The sequence below is a fragment of the Ptychodera flava genome, chromosome 18 (assembly GCF_041260155.1).
Source record: "Ptychodera flava strain L36383 chromosome 18, AS_Pfla_20210202, whole genome shotgun sequence".
Lineage (NCBI taxonomy): Eukaryota > Metazoa > Hemichordata > Enteropneusta > Ptychoderidae > Ptychodera > Ptychodera flava.
This window is the reverse complement of record NC_091945.1, coordinates 39,814,859-39,833,838: the sequence shown is the minus strand read 5'-3', so window position 1 is coordinate 39,833,838 and position 18,980 is coordinate 39,814,859. Positions and strand designations below refer to the sequence as shown.

Here is an 18,980-nt window from a genome sequence, read left to right as displayed (position 1 = left end):
TATCGTTCGCCCAGTTAAAGCGATGAAATTCGTTTCTTCGCCTCGATAAAGTTTGTATGTGCGATGTGTGACAGTGAGCATGCGTGAGTGAGTGCTTCACGAACTCTACAACGTGTGGAGCGGTCTCAGTCAGTAAAATGTAACAACTTAGCCGGCTATTGAACCACTCTTTTCGAGAGTGGGGATTTAGCCGAGCAGTTCTCTCTGTGGCCTCTCCACTAGGCGACTGATGCCCTATGTTGTGGGTTCGAACCCGATTAAAAACTAGCCGTATTTTCGTCGTTGCTGGAGACCATCACTACTCATGAAATAGCAAGGGAAAGACCTTCAGATGCACCGGGTATCGAGACCGTCTGTCCAAGCGTTGAACAACGGAGACTTTGCGGGGAGAAAACTGTATGCAGCCGTGGATGTAACTACGTATACAATTCAAAGTCCGATCAGGAGAGGCACGAATTACTAGTTCATCAAGCAGAAAGAAAAGCAGAAAGAAAGAAAGAATCAAGAAAAAGGGGAAAGACAACAGACTCAGATCCCACACAAGTATTTACTTGTGGTTTTCGGATGTCTGATGGAACGAACTGCGACTTTACAGCGAGAACGCAATACTACCTTCGCGTTCATCGAGAACAGAATGACCACAAAATACGGAGACAGAAAAGACAACGAAAGGACATAAATGTGAAATAGAAACTTGTATGCTTTTTCAACTTGAAACATGTACGTGAAACATTTCCCTAGGTGCCAAATACATGAAAATGTTCTGTGTCTTAAAAAGTGAAACGCGTAAAGTGGAGATTTGAGTCTTTCCACAGTAAAGCGCAACATTTGACATTCCCAATTTGGGAGCTCTAGCTTTTTCAATGATAACAGCATTCACACAGAATGATATTATTTTTAGTAAGTACTACATATGAGCATATATAAAAAATAATATTAAAGCTGTATGTCCAGCTCAACAAAAATTATAGATTTTTATCTTTGTAAATATTGCCTCTATTTGCTCACCATTTTGTGACATTTTGTACCCCTGTTACATTAGGAAGGGATATTTACAATATTGATACTATTTGAATTGATTTCAAATGCATTAATGTATTATAAGCAATTAATTATTATAAGCAGTAATGTATTATAAGCAATTACGAACTAAATTTATTCTTGGAAAAAAAAACACTAGGGAAAGGGCCAAATATTATGCCAAAAAATATTGGCAACGCACGTAACTATGTCTGTCCAACTCTATGCGAATTGATAATATGAGAACAATAAATATAGTGAAGGCTGTAAGCTGCAACAAACCACTCATACATTTGACTAATTAACAATGAAATCTTCCACTATGTAACATTCTTTATTCTGTCTTTATTGAAGCTTGGGTTCTTGTGCAGTTAAAAATATTTCTGGAAGGTGTCTGTCCACATGTTACGCGCGTTACCTCATTTCCAAAATCAAGATTTAAAAAAAATTCTTTTGGTATACATTGCTGAAATGTTGTCATTTGAGGGTGCCCTAAATTTCATGTATTATGGCGCAATTGAATATAAACCAATGGCCACCATTACTGAGAGCACCTGAATGGCAGGATGTCCGTCCTCCTTGTTACACGCGTTACCGGTGTTACGCACGTGGAAGTAATTGTAGTTTAATTAAATACTGGATAGAATAACAGGGCTCGACATAAGCGCTAGCCCACTAGCCCGAGGCTAGTAAATTTTTAAGAGGACTAGTAAAAATATAGTCGGAGGTAGTCCTGCGGACTAGTGCAATTTTTCAATAGCAGTCCAGGAAAGTTTATCGCTACAAAACTCATGGGACGCCGGGCCACTCATTCGATAAGAATGAACCAAGCCTCAATCATTTTAAAAATAAACTAACTTTTACCCAAACAAATTGGACAGTGAAACAGTGAAGCAAACTTTATTGATCACCAACTCTAAAATGAAACAGTTTACCTGCTACGTAGAATCAAATTGTACGGTACATGCCAGTAACATGGCCCCGGGAAACATGGCTCAACGCTGAGCATCAAACAGAATTGTCTGCACGTCGTGCATTTTGGTTTGCTTGAAGCTCATCACTTCGCCTAAAAACATGAGCAACCCCACAATTTTGCTCAAACACTGCATCCTTGCCTTTCAAAGAAGATTTGTCTCAAGATTTCTTCAGGGGCATTCCAAACAACACCTCAGATCGTTCGTAGCCAGCTTGACCCTGCTTTGGAATGTCTCCACATGCTGACCTCCATATATAGTCAAGACCCCCTAGCTTGATTGAAGCTGATCTTAAAAAGAGCCATCTAGCTTGCCAAAACAGTGCTATGGCAAGTTGCTACTGCTTGTACAGGTGACGGAATTCCTCTCAGATACTAACTTGGTGCAAGCAACTTATTGTTTTGCCATTTTAGTGGAAAAGTGTAAATTATTGGGGCAATAATAGTGAAGTGAACCTTATAACAGTAGTGAAAAAAACAACGTATGAAATGGGTGTATCAGACTGTTGTATCCAATCACTTCTGGGAGTCATTGGTTATTGCTAATCACATTTTGTTACCAGTAACTGGCAAAAACTCATGAAAGACACAAGCACATGAAATGGTAAAATGCAACATTTTTACAATTAAAAACTAAATTTTTCACAAACCATTATTACAAATGAGAGGTCCTCCCCACAAGCTGGTCAATTTTAAAATGTGATATATGTCAAAAATATGAAGGCACATTTGAAACAGGAACATTTGTGAATGGCTGTACGAATTTCAGTTCTGGTGAAACAAATCTGTCCTCACCATGAACAAACATGTTCTTTGCCAATTAGTGGTGCACTACCTGAGCTATGAAGATTTTTCCAACAAATTAATCCCTACGTCTAATTTTATTCTTAATGGCAATAGGCTATTTTCATGACCTTTCCTCCTACACAGGATATTTTATTCAGGTCATTTTAGTGCTTTATATATGATTCAAAGTTAAACATTTTGCAGTAAGCAAATGTGCTAGTCTTGCATGAACAAGTCATCGTTGATGACACAGTCCCCACTTGTTAATGGGTACTTCGATTACAGGTTCTCAGAGAGGATAGAGTCCTCTTCATTAGGTCTGTGATAAAAACACTTTTGAATAAATTAGCATGATACATGTCTGAGTTGTAGTCCAGGACATGAAATAATTGTAATAAAATGGCCACACGGTGCCATATTGAATCGTATCACAAAACAAATAAATGTGCATATGTATGACATAGGTCAATGTCCTTGTAGCAAATTTGATTAAATCGGTTGAGATGCCTGAGTTATGGCTTGTACATGAAAAAATCATAACAAAATGGCCGCACAGCAGCCATATTGGATGGTATCACAAAACAAATTACTGTGCATATGTATGACATTGGTCAATCTCCTTGTACCAACTTTGAATAAATTCGCTTGATACATGTCTGAGTTATGGTTCTGGACATGAAAAACGTAATAAAATGGCCACATGGCGGCCATATTGGATCGTATCACAAATCCAATCAATGTGCATGTGCATGACATAGGTCAATGTCCTTGTACCAAGTTTGAATAAAATCGGTTGAGATATGCCTGAGTTACGGCTCTGTACATGAAAAAATCGCAACAAAATGGCCGCTGTGCGGCCATATTGGATCGTATCACAAAACAAATTGATGTGCATAGCTATGACATTGGTCAATGTCCTTGTACCAACTTTGAATAAAATCTGTTGAAACATGCCTGAGTAATGGCTCTGTACATGAAAAAATCATAACAAATTGGCCGCACGGCGGCCATATTGGATCGTATCACATAAAAAATTGACGTGCATATCTATGACATTAGTCAATGTCCTTGTACCAACTTTGAATAAAATCAGTTGAAACATGCCTGAGTTATGGCTCTGTACATGAAAAAATCGTAATAAATGGCAGCCTGGCAGCCATATTGGATCGTATCACAAAACAAATCGACGTGCATCTGTATGACATGTGAGGTAATCCTTGTACCAAGTTTGAATGAAATCGCTCCAGGCATCTCTCAGATATCTGCGTGAACGGACGGACGGACGCACAGACGGACGCACGCACACACGCACGGACATGAACAAACCCTATAAGTCCCCCGGACGATGTCCGTGGGGACTAAAAAATAATCGCAATCATACCAATCCATAATCCAATAACACTAGGTCAGAATTTGTAAGACAATAGTTGTAAACATAGACACAAAACAGCACAGAACAGACAGTAAATAGACGGTACACAAACAAAGTCACATTCGTGAAAGAAAGATACATGGACCTCTGGTTATGGGTTTAAAAACCTTTGTGAACAAGTCATCGTTGATGACACAGTCCCCACTTGTTAATCGGTACTTTGATTACAGGTCCTCAAAGAGGATAGAGTCCTCTTCATTAGGTCTGTGATAAAAATACTTTTGAATGAATTCGCTTGATACATGTCTGAGTTATGGTTCAGGACATGAAAAAAATCGTAACAAAATGGTCGCACAGCGGCCATATTGGATCGCATCACAAAACAAATTGATGTGCATAGCTATGACATTGGTCGATGTCCTTGTACCAACTTTGAATAAAATTGGTCAAAACATGCGGATATGCCTGAGAAATGGCTCTGTACATGAAAAAGTCGTAATAAAATGGCCGCCTAGTGGCCATATTGGATCGTATCACAAAACAGATTGACGTGCATATGTATGACATAGGTCAATGTCCTTGTACCAACTTTGAATAAAATCGGTTGAGATATGCCTGAGTTATGGCTCTGTACATGAAAAATCGTAATAAAATGGCCGCATAGCGGCCATATTGGATCGTATCACAAAACAAATTGCCGTGCACAGCTATGACATTTGTCAATAAGCTTGTACCAACTTTGAATAAAATCGGTTGAAACGTGCCTGAGTTATGGCTCTGTACATGAAAAAATCGTAATAAAATGGCCACCTGGCGGCCATATTGAATCGTATCACAAAACAAATTGATGTGCATATCTATGACATTGGTCAATGTCCTTGTACTAACTCTGAATAAAATCGGTCAAAACATGCCTGAGTAATGGCTCTGTACATGAAAAAATCATAATAAAATGGCCGCCTGGCGGCCATATTGGATCGTATCACAAAACAAATTGATGTGCATATCTATGACATTGGTCAATGTCCTTGTACCAACTCTGAATAAAATCCGTCGAAACATGCCTGAGTAATGGCTCTGTACATGAAAAAATCGTAATAAAATGGCCGCCTGGCGGCCATATTGGATCGTATCACAAAACAAATTGACGTGCATCTGTATGACATTGGTCAATGTCCTTGTACCAACTTTGAATAAAATCGGTTGGAACATGCCTGAGTTATGGCTCTGTACATGAAAAAATCGTAATAAAATGGCCGCCTGGCGGCCATATTGGATCGTATCACAAAACAAATTGACGTGCATCTGTATGCCATATGAAGTAATCCTTCTATCAAGTTTGAATGAAATCGCTCCAGGCATCTCAGAGATATCTGCGTGAACGGACGGACGCACGCACGGACGGACGCACGCACGCACGCACGGACGCACGCACGGACATGACCAAACCTATAAGTCCCCCCGGACGGTGTCCGTGGGGACTAAAAAAAAAATATGAGAATGGTCATATACACCTCTTTCCAACATGAGAGCAACATTTGACTTTGCTTGAGCAGGACTAGTAGATTTCATTTAGGACTACTAAAAATGAACTGCTACTAGTCCTTCGGGCTAGTGGATGATTTGACCTTGCGTCGAGCCCTGGAATAATGTTAATTTGTTTTTTAGTGTTACAATTCTATCTGTATCAGAAAGTTACTGAAAGCTTTCTTTACAACTATTGATGCACCTCAGATGCCCATATCGTTGATGAAAAAATTGGACAGAACTGATGATGTCTGTCCAATGTTACATACGTTATCCCATAGACAATACAGGGGTCTTCCCTCTGTTGTCTATATGATTATCCACAGAGCATATTTATGACAATTCACTTCATAATTCTGAGGTATGTAACTTCGTCATGACATATACATATATAAATCAATCAAGTACATTTATTCAGATTGGAAAACACACAATTTGTGTATAAAGCCAATCCAGTGTCTGTCCATGTTACATACGTTGCTAGTGGCCATAACATTGCATCAGATATCCTCCTCTTCTGATAATATTTAAGATTAAAATATCTTCTGAAGTGTGTTTCTAGTTCTTGTAGACTAATGGGTTTCTTTCAAACTTGGCACAGGGATGACAATGGCATACATGTGATCAAATACAATACAATGTCATGTCTGTCCATGTTACACGCGTTACTGTTGCCGCGACAATTTGCCCTCTTCCATAAACAAAGAAATTATTTATCTTAAAAATAATATTTTTAGATGACACACCTGTAGTACTGTCCACCCACTCAACTTTTAGATTCAGATTAATGAATTTAATTTTTGACCTTATTGTCACAAAGTGGTTGCACTTTACTGTGGAATGACTCATTTGTTAATTAATGTGCACTTCCGGTATTTTTTCGTGGGCGTGCGGATCGGAGAGGTGTGTGTGGGTTTGTCAGAAACGGCATCATATTAAAGGGGAAGTTCACCAAGGATGATTTTTACATATGTGCTAGCATTGTGGTCACTTACCCCGGAAAAGCTATTTTCGCCATTTATAACTTGCACGATTTTTACAAAAACCAATAGAAATAGTACAGGAAGTTGCCCATGTAATTTGAATCATGGGAAAAAGCGCCAAGCTTGGAGCTTGCATAATGTGATATGGAAGGCACCATTTTCCCATGGGTCCGGCACCATTGTCCACTCACCCATGCTTAAACCAGGCTGTGCGTATTTACATAACTTTTGTTTATACTGAGTATCCTTGCATTAACGATGAATCACTTATAATACACTGCCCACTGTCAGATTTTGTGTTGCTGTTTACAACTGTGTTACTGTGAGTGGACAATGTGGGGGCCATACCAATCCGAAGATGGTCCCTTCCATATCACATGATGCAAGCTCCAAGCTTGGGGCTTTTTTCCCATGATTCAAATTACATTGGCAACTTCCTGTACTATTTTTATCATTTTCGTAAAAAATCGGGCAAGTTATAAATGTTGAAAATAGCTTTTCTGGGGTAAATGACCACAGAGCTACCACATATGTAAAAATCATCCTTGGTGAACTTCCCCTTTAAATACGAAATATATTTCGCATAAGAACTTTCGTTTTGAGGGGGGAGGGGGTTTCAAGTAAAACGAAGGAATTACGTTTCTTGTGCGTCAGCTTTTATTATCGATGGCCCCTAAGCACTGGGTTTTCCGCGGTCTCATTATGCATGCAAAAAGCTGCTAACTGCCTTACTGCCGGTCCCTCCAGGGTTAGAGGTATACCACGGGAGGTATTGGCGGTACTGCCTATTTGAAAATGACCTCTTCCCTTAGTATCATTTAAATTAATTGCTAATTTGCATTTACATGATGAATTTTTGTTTTTAGGGTGAATATCCAGAAGCACTGCATCAAACTTTATGAAATATGGTACTGGTGATCTGTAAAAATCCTTGGCAACATCCTGTCGATTAATTCCTAATTTACTCATTTAATGACCTTTTGTAATTAGGATGGCGGCCTACATTGGTTTTATGTTTTCACCACCATAGAACTCGATCATTCTCGGCCATTAAGCCCCATCTATATCGGAGTATTTTTAATCACAGACCTAATTTATAATGAACAGGACTCTATTCTCTCTGAGGACTTGTAATTAAAGTACCCATTAACAAGTGGGGACTGTATCATCAACGATGACTTGTTATTCGTATGACATAGCATCTACTCAAATTGTCTCCAATGGTCTCGTATTTACCCCATTTACTCCTGCCCCCTCACGTGCACTTGCGTGCACGTCTTGCTCCACTTAGCTCCGCACAAGGCTGTACCCTTTTGTTCTTCACTAGTACCCTTCTATACTGAAAAGCACTGACAGCCCTGGAAAATGGTATATACTTGAATACACATCAATCTAATGATGGTAACTGTCTAAAGCCTCTTTTGTTACAATTTATGAAAAATTGCAGAGGAAACGTGCAGTTCGGTTGGCATACTAACTCAGCCTGTACTGAACTGATCGTGGACTGTACATGTACCTTGCAGTGTTCGAAATAATGTGCGGCAATGGTGGCATTTTCTGGCGATATGTAACACACAGCCCTGCCATGCAGAGCTAATGTTGTTGAATTGAAGCTGGCTGAAACACTGAGCATGTTACACAAGATATTATTTTTGATACACAAAATAAGGACAAACTAGAAAGCATTTGCAAGCAAAAGCGAAGTTCCAGAGACCAGAGCAGCGGAAGGAAAGAGATGTATGACGAAGATTGGTGCAGAATGAAAGAGTGCTTGGGATTTTAATATGCAAGCACGTACCTATAGTGAGGGCTGATACAACAACAGAATACAACTAAAAGCAAGGCAGTCCAGGGAATTACAGTACACAGATTACAAATGCCTACGGTAAAAACGCAACAGATACATACGGGGGCGACAACGCACGGAAATGTATATCAGACGAGAGGAGACATTGGACCTAGGCCGTTGAACTTGAAAACAGAGGCAACATGTATTTTCATTTGATTAAAAGCAATTAACGCTTCATCTGTTAAGAGTTTTTACCACTGACTAAAACAATTTTCATTGCTATGTCGCTGTTTTCACAAGATACTGACTGTTTGATCTTGGAAAGTTGAGTTGCTTTTACGTGCAGCCAACGCATGCCGGTGCGGTCTAGACAGTTCACTATGAATGCCTAGCTCTGCATGGCAGGGATGTGTGTTACCGGCGTTAAACGGCCTCCCACCACAGCCCTGCAGACTGATATAGAAAAAAACGCTGGTGGCTCCTCAGAAATACGGTGGGCAGTTTCTCCGCCGAAACAGCCGATTTTGAATCCAAATTTTGCATTGATCTTCGTTTTCGAGCACACCCACGTCGCCTAGGTACACGATGTGCCCAGCCGCGCTTGTAAACTTACGCCAAGCCTACTTTTCTATCTCTATGCGAGGGAAGCGTTCGTATCGGCCGCCATTGTTAATCTCATTCAACCCATGAGCACTCGGGCGAAAACCAGCGTGACAGTATAGCGCCACGTACGGCAAGTATTTAGAGAAAAATAAAAAGCAAAAAGCAACAAAAAACAAAGAAAGAAAGCTAGAATTATTAATAGCTGAACGCAATTTCAGGGAAAGACACTTATTTTTTTATCCACTTGCCCTTCGGGCAAGTAGGGGGCTCATAAAAATGGGCGCTCTGGTGTTCCGAGCGAGCAGATGTGTTTGTCTGCCGCTCCGTCTTTTCGTTAGTTTTTCTGACCCCGGTACTCTTCAAGTGTTCATAACAACGTGTTTTACAACAACACAACGACGCAGAAGATGCTATCGTTACTGTCTCAATGAGGCATAAACGTAATAAGCGTAAAAATCGTCGAATTGCGACTTCCACCAGTGAAGCGACGTGGCAGCCACCCCAGACAACAAAAGGACTAAGATGGCCACGTCATCTCCACGTACACCTGACAGTGACACAGGTACGTCAAACATGTCAAATGAAGAGTTATACAGAAAATTGTGTAACAAGATATCCACTTCAACTTGTGAACTTCGAGGTGATATTGCGGACATTCGTAAGTCATTGGAAAATATGGAAGAAATTACGGCCGGTCATGCCGCTAAACTTGCCAGTTTGGAAATCGCAATGGAAGTCGCCCAAAAGCAAGTGGAAAAAGCAAACGAACAGTACAATACAATTGAACAATATACAAGAAAATATTCCGTTGAGATCCATGGAGTAAATGTGCCAGATAAGTCGGTCAAGACATCAACAGAATGTGCGATGAAAATTTGCAGCTTTCTTGGGTACAAATTGGTTGAACGCGACTTCGACATTTGCCATCCATTGAAGAGAGAAAGTCAAGGTTTACCGGTCCTTCTCGCCAAATTCAAATCCTGCCATTCAGCCAAATTGATCTACATGTCCAGAACAAAGTTAAAGGATGTCGACGGAGCACGAATCGGTCTTCCAGAAGGTTCAAAGCGCCTATTTATTTCTGAAAACTTGACAAAGATCAACGCTGATATATTTCACTCGGCAAGGAAGATGGTAAAAGACAAGAAATGGCACAGTACGTGGACACTAAATGGTGTGGCCTTTGTGAAGAAAAGCAAAGCAAGTTCTCCGGTGAAATTCATCGAAATTGACTTTATGGACACGTAATTCAGACTTCACAGTAGATAATTTGGCGTTCTCATATTGACAGTATAACTTTGTATCGGTAAAGATATTGCACAGATTTTTTTCTTTGTTGTACACGTGGCTTAGATTGTATCGGGGCAGTTTCCAGTTTTTTCTCTCTCTTGCCTGTTTCGCTTCCTTTTCTTGTCCTTTTCGCCCTCGCCCTTTGTTTTTCTTTTTTGCTTGCTTTTTTGGGTTTTTTTTGCTTTGTTTCGTTTGTTTGTTTTTTGTGATGTTTCCGTTCGGTTTCCTCTCTTGTCTTTCTTCGCTCTCCCTCCTTGCGTTTTTGGCCTTCTCCCCTCTTTCCTTTTCTTGGTTCCTTCTTTACCCACGTTTATTTATGTTTCGAAACTTTCCCTCAGAAGTCTATGTCTCTCCCTTTTACTATTGCTTCCCTTAATGTACGGGGGCTGAACAATACTGAAAAACGTAAAGATGTCTTTAATTGGCTACGTAACAAACGTATTTCAATAATTTTCCTCCAGGAGGTACATTGCCCTCCTGACCAGAAAAACATTTGGGAGCTACAATGGGGATTTTCCTGTATTGTTAATTCAACTTCTGGTCAAAAAGGTGGGGTTGCAATTTTGTTTAATAACTCATTTGAATATAAAATCCACGATACTAAATGTGATTTAGAGGGTAGAATTATTGCTATTGATATTTCTGTTAGTGATAAAAGGTTGACTCTTGTAAATATTTATGCTCCGAATGACGATAATCCTCATTTCTTTAATGATTTGCAGATTTACTTTGATTCCTTTGAAAACGAGTCTATTATCTGTGGTGGGGACTGGAATGTTGTACGTGACTATCAGCTGGACACTAAAGGTTATATGAATATGAATAACCCAAATGCTAAACGAGTTGTTGACGGGTTAGTTGATGAATATTATCTTGTTGACATATGGCGTTCATTTCACCCAGACAAGCATGTTTTCACCTGGCGTGAGAAACGACCTTTCAAGCAAAGTCGTCTTGACTACTTTCTTCTTACCCCTGATATTGAAGCTCGGACAAGTAATTGTGTGATCAAACCAGGTTACCGCACAGACCATTCTTTAGTTTGTTTGAGTTTAAATCTGTTCAAGTCTGATAGGGGGAGGGGCTTTTGGAAGTGGAACGCAAGTCTTATTACCGATAATGAATATGTAAAAATGGTTAAAGATATTATAAATGATACTTTATTAGCGTATTCTAAGAATAGTAATGTAGACGATATTAGTTCTGCAGAGTTTACAATTAGCACTTCTTTGCTATGGGAAACTATCAAAATGAAAATTCGTGGAGCTACCATTCAATATACTGCAAGGCTGAAAAGAACAAGAGATAAAAGGAAAGAGACACTTGAGAAAGAAATAGATTGTCTTGAACAGCAGGTAAATCTTCATTCAAATCAAGATACTGCCGATGAGCTAGAAAAGAAAAAGCTTGAATTAGAGTCAATACGCCAGTATTATATGAAAGGAGTGCTCCTCCGTTCTAGAGCGAGGTGGATCCAAAATGGTGAAAGAGCAACACGTTACTTCTGTAATTTGGAAAAACGTCGCTTCATTCATAGAACCATGGAAACGCTTACTTGTAATGATGGAACGATTTTGACAAGCCAGGAGGACATTTTAACTGAAGCTGCCTCGTTTTATAAAAAGTTGTTTTCCAGTCAGGGGGTTAAAGAATCAATTACTCGTTTATGTCTGACTTTCGTCTCCACGATGTACCCAAATTGTCGGAGGAACAAAGTGAAAGTTTAGAGGGCTTATTGACGATGGAGGAGTGTAGTAATGCTCTTAAACATATGGATAATGGAAAAGTCCAGGTTGTGATGGTTTCCAGGCTGAGTTTTATAAATTTTTCTGGAAGGATATCAGTAAATTGATTGTAAGATGTTTAAATGAAGCGCTCGATACTGGGACACTTTCGATTTCCCAGCGTCGAGGTGTAATCACCTGTATCCCGAAACCAGGAAAAAACAGACAGTTTATTAAAAACTGGCGGCCAATTACTTTGTTAAACACTGATTATAAGATTGCTGCATCTGTTATCGCTACTCGTATTAAACGAGTTCTGAATATTATCATTAGTCCTGATCAAAAGGGTTTCATCAAAGGTCGTTATATTGGTGAAAATACACGTTTAATTTATGATATTTTACAGCAGACAAATGTTCAAAATGTCCCAGGATTGCTACTGTTAATAGATTTTGAAAAGGCCTTTGATTCTGTTGAATGGACATGTATAGATAATGCTTTAAATTTTTTTAATTTGGTCACGGTATTAGAAATTGGATTTCGACTCTTTACAATGATACTAGCAGTTGTGTCCTGAAGAATGGTTATTTCTCTCCCTTCTTTAATCTAAGTAGAGGAGTAAGGCAAGGAGATCCCTTATCTCCTTACCTTTTTATTATTGTTGTTGAGCTAATGGCAATTGCTTTAAAAAATTCCCCTGATGTTCATGGTATTACTTTGTATAATGAACGATATCTTCTCGGGCAATATGCTGATGATACTTTCATGTTCTTAGATGGTACTGAAAATAGCCTTATTTCAGTTTTGAATATTCTTGATAAATTTTCTGATGTTTCTGGCCTTAGGATTAATGTTGAGAAAACAAAGGTGATTTGGATAGGTGCATCTAGACATAGTAAACGCATCCTTATTCCTTATAAAAAATTAAAGTGGACGGACGAGCCCTTCTCCGTCCTCGGTTGTACCTTTGATGTTGATTTAGAGATGTTATACGATCTGAACTATTCTCCAATCATTACCGAGATTGAAAATCTTCTACAAAGTTGGTCTAAGCGTCCACTAACACTGATTGGTAAAATTACAGTTATCAAAACGTTAGCGATTCCAAAACTGACTCATTGCCTCTCAGTGTTCCCAAATTTACTTACTTCGCAGATCAAGAAGCTTGAGTCTTCTTTTTACAACTTCATTTGGAGTGGTGGAAAAGATAAAATAAATAGGAGCAGACTATGCTTAAATCTACTTGATGGTGGGCTAAATATGGTCCACCTGTTGACTTTTCAAAAATCTTTGAAGCACGCCTGGATACAGAGACTACTAAACCCTGAGAGCAAAAGTCAGTGGAAGAATCTGCTTTCCAGCCTTTTGAAATTAGACACCAGAGTCTTTCGTTATCTTGGGAAAAATCACATTAAGACTTTAATCAATTGTAAACTCAACAAGTATGTTTTTTGGAGTGAAATTTTCTATGACTGGTCGGAACTTTCTTATTCACCAAGCAATGTTAGTGATTATATACACCAAGTGTTATGGTTTAACCCGTCCATACGTGTTAACGATGACGTCATTTTCTATAAGTCATGGGCACAGCAAGGTGTTTACTTAATAAGAGATCTTGTGGACGAAAATAGAAATTTTCTATCTTTTACCAGTTTTTGCAGAAAATATGAACTTTCAACCGATTATGTAACTTTTTATGGTATTATTGATGCAATTCCCTCAGTTTGGAAGAAGGCAATTGTTTCAGGTTTTGAGCTGGATGACAATTTCAGTCGCAATCCTATTATAAACAAACAGATTTGTAAAACCGTGTATGCTAAATATCTTGAATTAGATGTAAAAGCCAAGATTAAACCACAGCCCTCTAAGGAGAAGTGGTGTACTATTTTCAATGTTTGTAAAGAGAACTTTTCGAAATATTATATTTTACCCAAAAAAGTGACAGATGATGTGGCTCTTCAAAGCCTTCAATTCAAAGTCCTTAATCGTATTATTGTAACAAACAGATTTCTTTTCCTGAGAAACCTTTCTGAACATGAGACTTGTACTTTTTGTAACCAAGAGACTGAAACCATTAGACATCTATTTTACGAATGTTCCCAAGTAAAACAAATTTGGAATTTTCTTTTCACAAGAAGTAATGTTAACTTTACAGAAAAGGAAGTAATTCTTGGGATCACAAATACAGAAACTTTGTTTCAGAGCTGGAATCTTATTTGTCTTTTAACAAAAAGATATATTTACAGTTGTAGATTTGCCAAAATCATTCCAAAGCCGGCCGTACTCTTAGAAAAGCTTAGATATTATAGAAAAATTCTCGAATATAATAGCAACAACCGTAAGACTAGGGATTCTATGCAGGTGTTAGATAGAATCTTACAAGACTTGTAAAATTTAATTACTCATTTTTTGTAGTTTTCCCCGTGGGTTTTGTCTTTTCCTTTCCTTTTGTTTTTCTCCTTTCTTGTTGTGCTTCTTCTTCTTTTTTGAAATAAAAAAAAAAAAAAAAAGGACTAGTTCAAAATGGTGGCGCCCTAATCAAAACAAAAAAAAAAACAAAAACAAACAAAAAAAAAAAAAAAAAAAAAAGTAGGGGGTTCAGTTCACTTGCCCGAATTGGAAAACCACTTGCCCAGAATAATTTACGTGTTTGAAAAAAGCTAAAACATTGGTTTTTCATTTCACGCACTTTATTTTGAAAATTATCATGTTATCATGAGAAAATGTCAGACATTCTCATAGGGTTCTCTTCACACTTCTAAGAGTGCTGGATGGCTCATTTATATTCCATTAATTACTAAAGCCCCATTACCTGTATCTTTTAGCATTCTTTATGTGATTTTACTTCTGAACTAAAACAAGTTTTTTGGAATTTGCTCTTTGAGGGGTTGGAATACAAGTATTGTTAACTGCCCTGTGAGACTGCATGTGCAATTTTGAACAAGAAAAATAATAAATATGTGCCCAAACGTAAAATGGCACCCCATGCAAATATAGCAAAACCAGCGTACACCGGGCATATATGCATTTGAATATTCACGGAAACAACAGAGTAGTCCAATGTAATGCATAGTGTTGAATGTTTTCAACTGGGACATGCTTTGTTTTATTTTTAGTATGGTGTGAAATCATAATAATGGTTAAAATGTAAATTTACTTGTCCAATTTTTCACGAAAAAATGTTTTGTAAAGCAGTAAAAGACTATATCCTGTAAATGGGTAGAATATAAAGAAAACCAGAGAAAATAGGAAGCCTTTTTAGGTCAACAAATTTCAAGATTTACAGCTAGTTTGGCTTTCATATTCATAGAAAAAATTCTAACAGTTCATATGTTTGTATGTTTACTTTCTTGTGGCTTAATGTACAAATAACAGCCATTTCAATTGTACCGTCAAGGTCTTTTTGCTTTTAAAAGTTTTAACTTATCTATACAGAAAGAAAAAATCTGTAGCTATAAAGGAATGTTTTGAAGCTTCTGAAAAATAATGTACTTCTTTGTCATGTTTTTACTGCGCTTACATCATACACCAGCCCTATAAAGTTTGGATTGCCATTGCACTATACCAGTATCCTATGTTTTTCTAATAACCTAGGTGGTCTTTTTAATGCTCATGCGCAGACTAAATAGAATTAAAACCAACAACCTAAGGCGTCGGTGTTTTTCAATGTGTCTTGAAAGCTGAATTTCTCGATGTCAAACTCGCTCCAATTGCTTCTTGACAGTCATTTTAGAATGGAAAAATTCACAAACAGAGAGGTTGGTCGCCACGGACAAGTAACTTTTGGCTTATTGACCTGAAAATTAAGTCAGTGTTTGTTGAAAATTCAAAGACTTGACCCGTTGACACCAAATATTGCTCATGACTTCATTGCATGATGCGGTCTTGCCACTGACTTTGCCACTCACTGTCCCTCTCAACAAGTTAACATTGAAGAGTACGTTTTAGTAAAAGTCCAATTTTATGTGGTGATTTTTAACCACTGGACTTTATTTTTACATTATTATAAACGTTCATACAAAGCACAAAAACCGGTACTGTGAGACACCGTAACTTCACAGTCAATGCAATGAACTTTGGTGAACGTACGTTCCACCAGTTGAACAGCCTTTTCATATGCAAAATCAGCGTACGGTAATTTACCGGTACCGGTGTATTGTTTGAACTGGATTTTATTGACAGCGATTATATGATTCTTTTCGTCAACTCTTCATGCAATTTTATGAAAAATCTTATGGAAATGTTCACAGTGACATAACATGATTATTTTTTGTTGTTTAAGTCCATGTTCCCTCACCAGAAAATCGCTCTCATGAATTCGATTTCTAGGTAATTATTTTTTGCACTTGTCCCGTCGGGCAAGTGGCATCGGAGGTTCACTTGCCCGAACGCGACTTCCACTTGCCCCGGGCAATCGGATAACCCTTAGTGTCTTTCCCTGAATTTGATATTTGTGCAATGCAAAATAAAAAATAAATAAATGAACCAACAAGAAATGCCCGTAAAACCCGTCCGAGCTGAGCGATGACGTCATAAGCGTGTCGCAATGCATTCTGGGTAATGAAGGTAAAATTTGTAAATAGCATGTTCTATGGTAGTAATACGAGAGAAAGAAAGAAAGAAAGAAAGAAAGAAAGAAAGAAGGAAAGTGAGCAAAAACTAACAGTTCCAGAGCTGGTCTCTGGAACTAAAATTATAAAATAAATCAGTAAGTTACAGCTACTGTTTCTTTACAATGACATGAATAAAACCATGTACACATTTACACTGTACTCCTAAAAATCATTTGAAATTCAGGGCAAGTGAATTTTTCTTCCGGACAAGTGAAATTGAAAATTCACTTGCCCTATGGCAAGTAAATTTAAAGAAAAATTTTCGAGCCCTGCCTGGATTTTATAAAGTAAGGGGGTATTATTTTCTCCCATATTTCTCAAAATAAGAGCATCTTTTTTGTTGAACAATCCCAGATTAGGGGTAGCTCTGCACGGCAGAGCTGGGAGGTCATTAGCTGTGATATCGCAGCGGTACTTGTGGCGTATATCTAACACGCTCGGGTCATTGGGTCATCGCCACAGTGGCGATGACCCCAATGACCCGAGCGTGTTCGATACACGCGCCACAATACAAGTACCGCTGCGATATCACAGCTAGGAGGTCGTATATAACGCGGTAACACATAGCCCTGCCAGATTAGGGCTATCTCGAAATTCTGTGGAACGAACTTGGATACCCGTGCTCTCTGAAAGTGTCACCGCCGGGGTTACGTTATGATGTATTGGCACGGTCCGTGGGACCGCGATAATAGAGTGTAAAATCATGTAAAATGGAGTACTCACAGGTAACCATTCAACGGTTTCGCGACTTGAAACTTGTAATATTCCTATCGTACACGATGACTGTTGAACGGTTGTGCCACGCAACATGTACCAGTAGGTGGCATAGCCCCATCTTCGCTTGCCAAGGCCTGCTGTTCGGGCAGCTGGATGCTTCCCGAAATCGTAGTTAGTGGAAGACTCCTGTCTGGCTAACGAGCCGTGCGAGCGGACGATGGCATAGCCCGAGCTCCTATCATTTTTTCACGGTACGGGGAGAGTTGACTTTTCAGATTCCAGATTCAGCCAGGCCTCGCCTCAGATTCAGATTCTCAGATCTCAGACCTCAGATCCTATAACTTCAGACGCAGATTCGAAATTGAAATTTCAGAACTTTCAAAGTTTGATGTAATATACTGATAAATAAAATATAATTTGGATTTGAAAAGGCTGTAGAAATTATTTTATTTCTATCTTGAATCTTGAACTAAAAAACTTCGATCTCAGAATCAGAACGTCATCAGTCGAAGCATGGAGGTAGCATGGTCGAAGACAGGGTGGGTGCGCAATGATTCCATTTGTTATGTGATCAATACGGCTAGTTAGGGACGGAACATTAGATCTTGGGAGGGGGGTGGTCAAAAACAGAAAAAAAAATTTCAGAGCAGAAAGTTAGGGAAAAAAAAATCTTCAAACTAGTTTGCAAAATAAAAAAAAATAAGAAGACAAAGGCGTAAAAAAAAATCTGCAAATGTCTTTAAAATCTTGAATTTTTTTTAGATTTTACCGACAGTAAGCAACTTTCTGTATTTTTAATACATCCTCCGGGCACATTTTTAATTTTAATTTATACATTTAGAGTGACTGTATCCCTTATACTGGAAGTTGTGATTATCTTATCTTTTCAGGACTTTTGTATTCTGATCACTTGAAAATTATGAAATTATAGAGCCTGTTTTCTACTTGTTTCCTGCGTACAAACCAAGCAGGTACACTAGGTAAAACATTGAAACTATGGTATGGTTGTCAAGACAGAAAGTTGTATTTGCCTTTTAAGATCAAGGTAAACAGATGCAGGCCACATCAGTTTCATTTTTTTCACAGCATTTTATTCAATGATGAATGCAAGAATGGGTGAACAAGTAGAAACACGTCAATAATGATAAAACAACATATCAAGTCATTATGTATTATTTTGCTTTTAAAAAGGCATTTTCAATTCTTTTTTCTCAAAAAACAGCCTCAAATAACAACAGCAACACATGTTTTAACATTCAACAATACACTATGTAGAATGCCATCTATCCAACAAATCCCAACACAAAAACACATAAAAGGGTTGAACTTTGAAAGTTTCTCGATAGCAAATACTGAATAAATCTGCATGGTTAATCGTTTTTGTGTAGCAAATTTCAAAGAAATTGGACAAGCCCTTTCAGAGAATACAGATTTTTTGACCATGAATGGCATAAATTGCCCAAAAAGACAAATATTGAAATTTCAACACATCTACACACATCCAATCAATTTGGACATGCTGCTACAGAGAAATAGATGTTTTGATCAAAAAAGGGCAACAATTGCTCTAAAAATACAAATAT

The 18,980-nt window shown here is 38.2% G+C and overlaps 1 protein-coding gene across 1 annotated transcript in view; it reads right to left on the bottom strand.

The window, feature by feature from the left end:
* Nucleotides 1-17,705, bottom strand: part of LOC139117578 (BBSome complex assembly protein BBS10-like) — a 43,357-nt gene extending 25,652 nt beyond the window's left edge. Inside the window, exon 1 of the mRNA XM_070680812.1 lies at nt 17,404-17,705. The gene's annotated coding sequence lies outside the window, so the exon portion shown is untranslated. The remainder of the gene's footprint in view (nt 1-17,403) is intronic.
* Nucleotides 17,706-18,980: the final 1,275 nt, after the last annotated feature.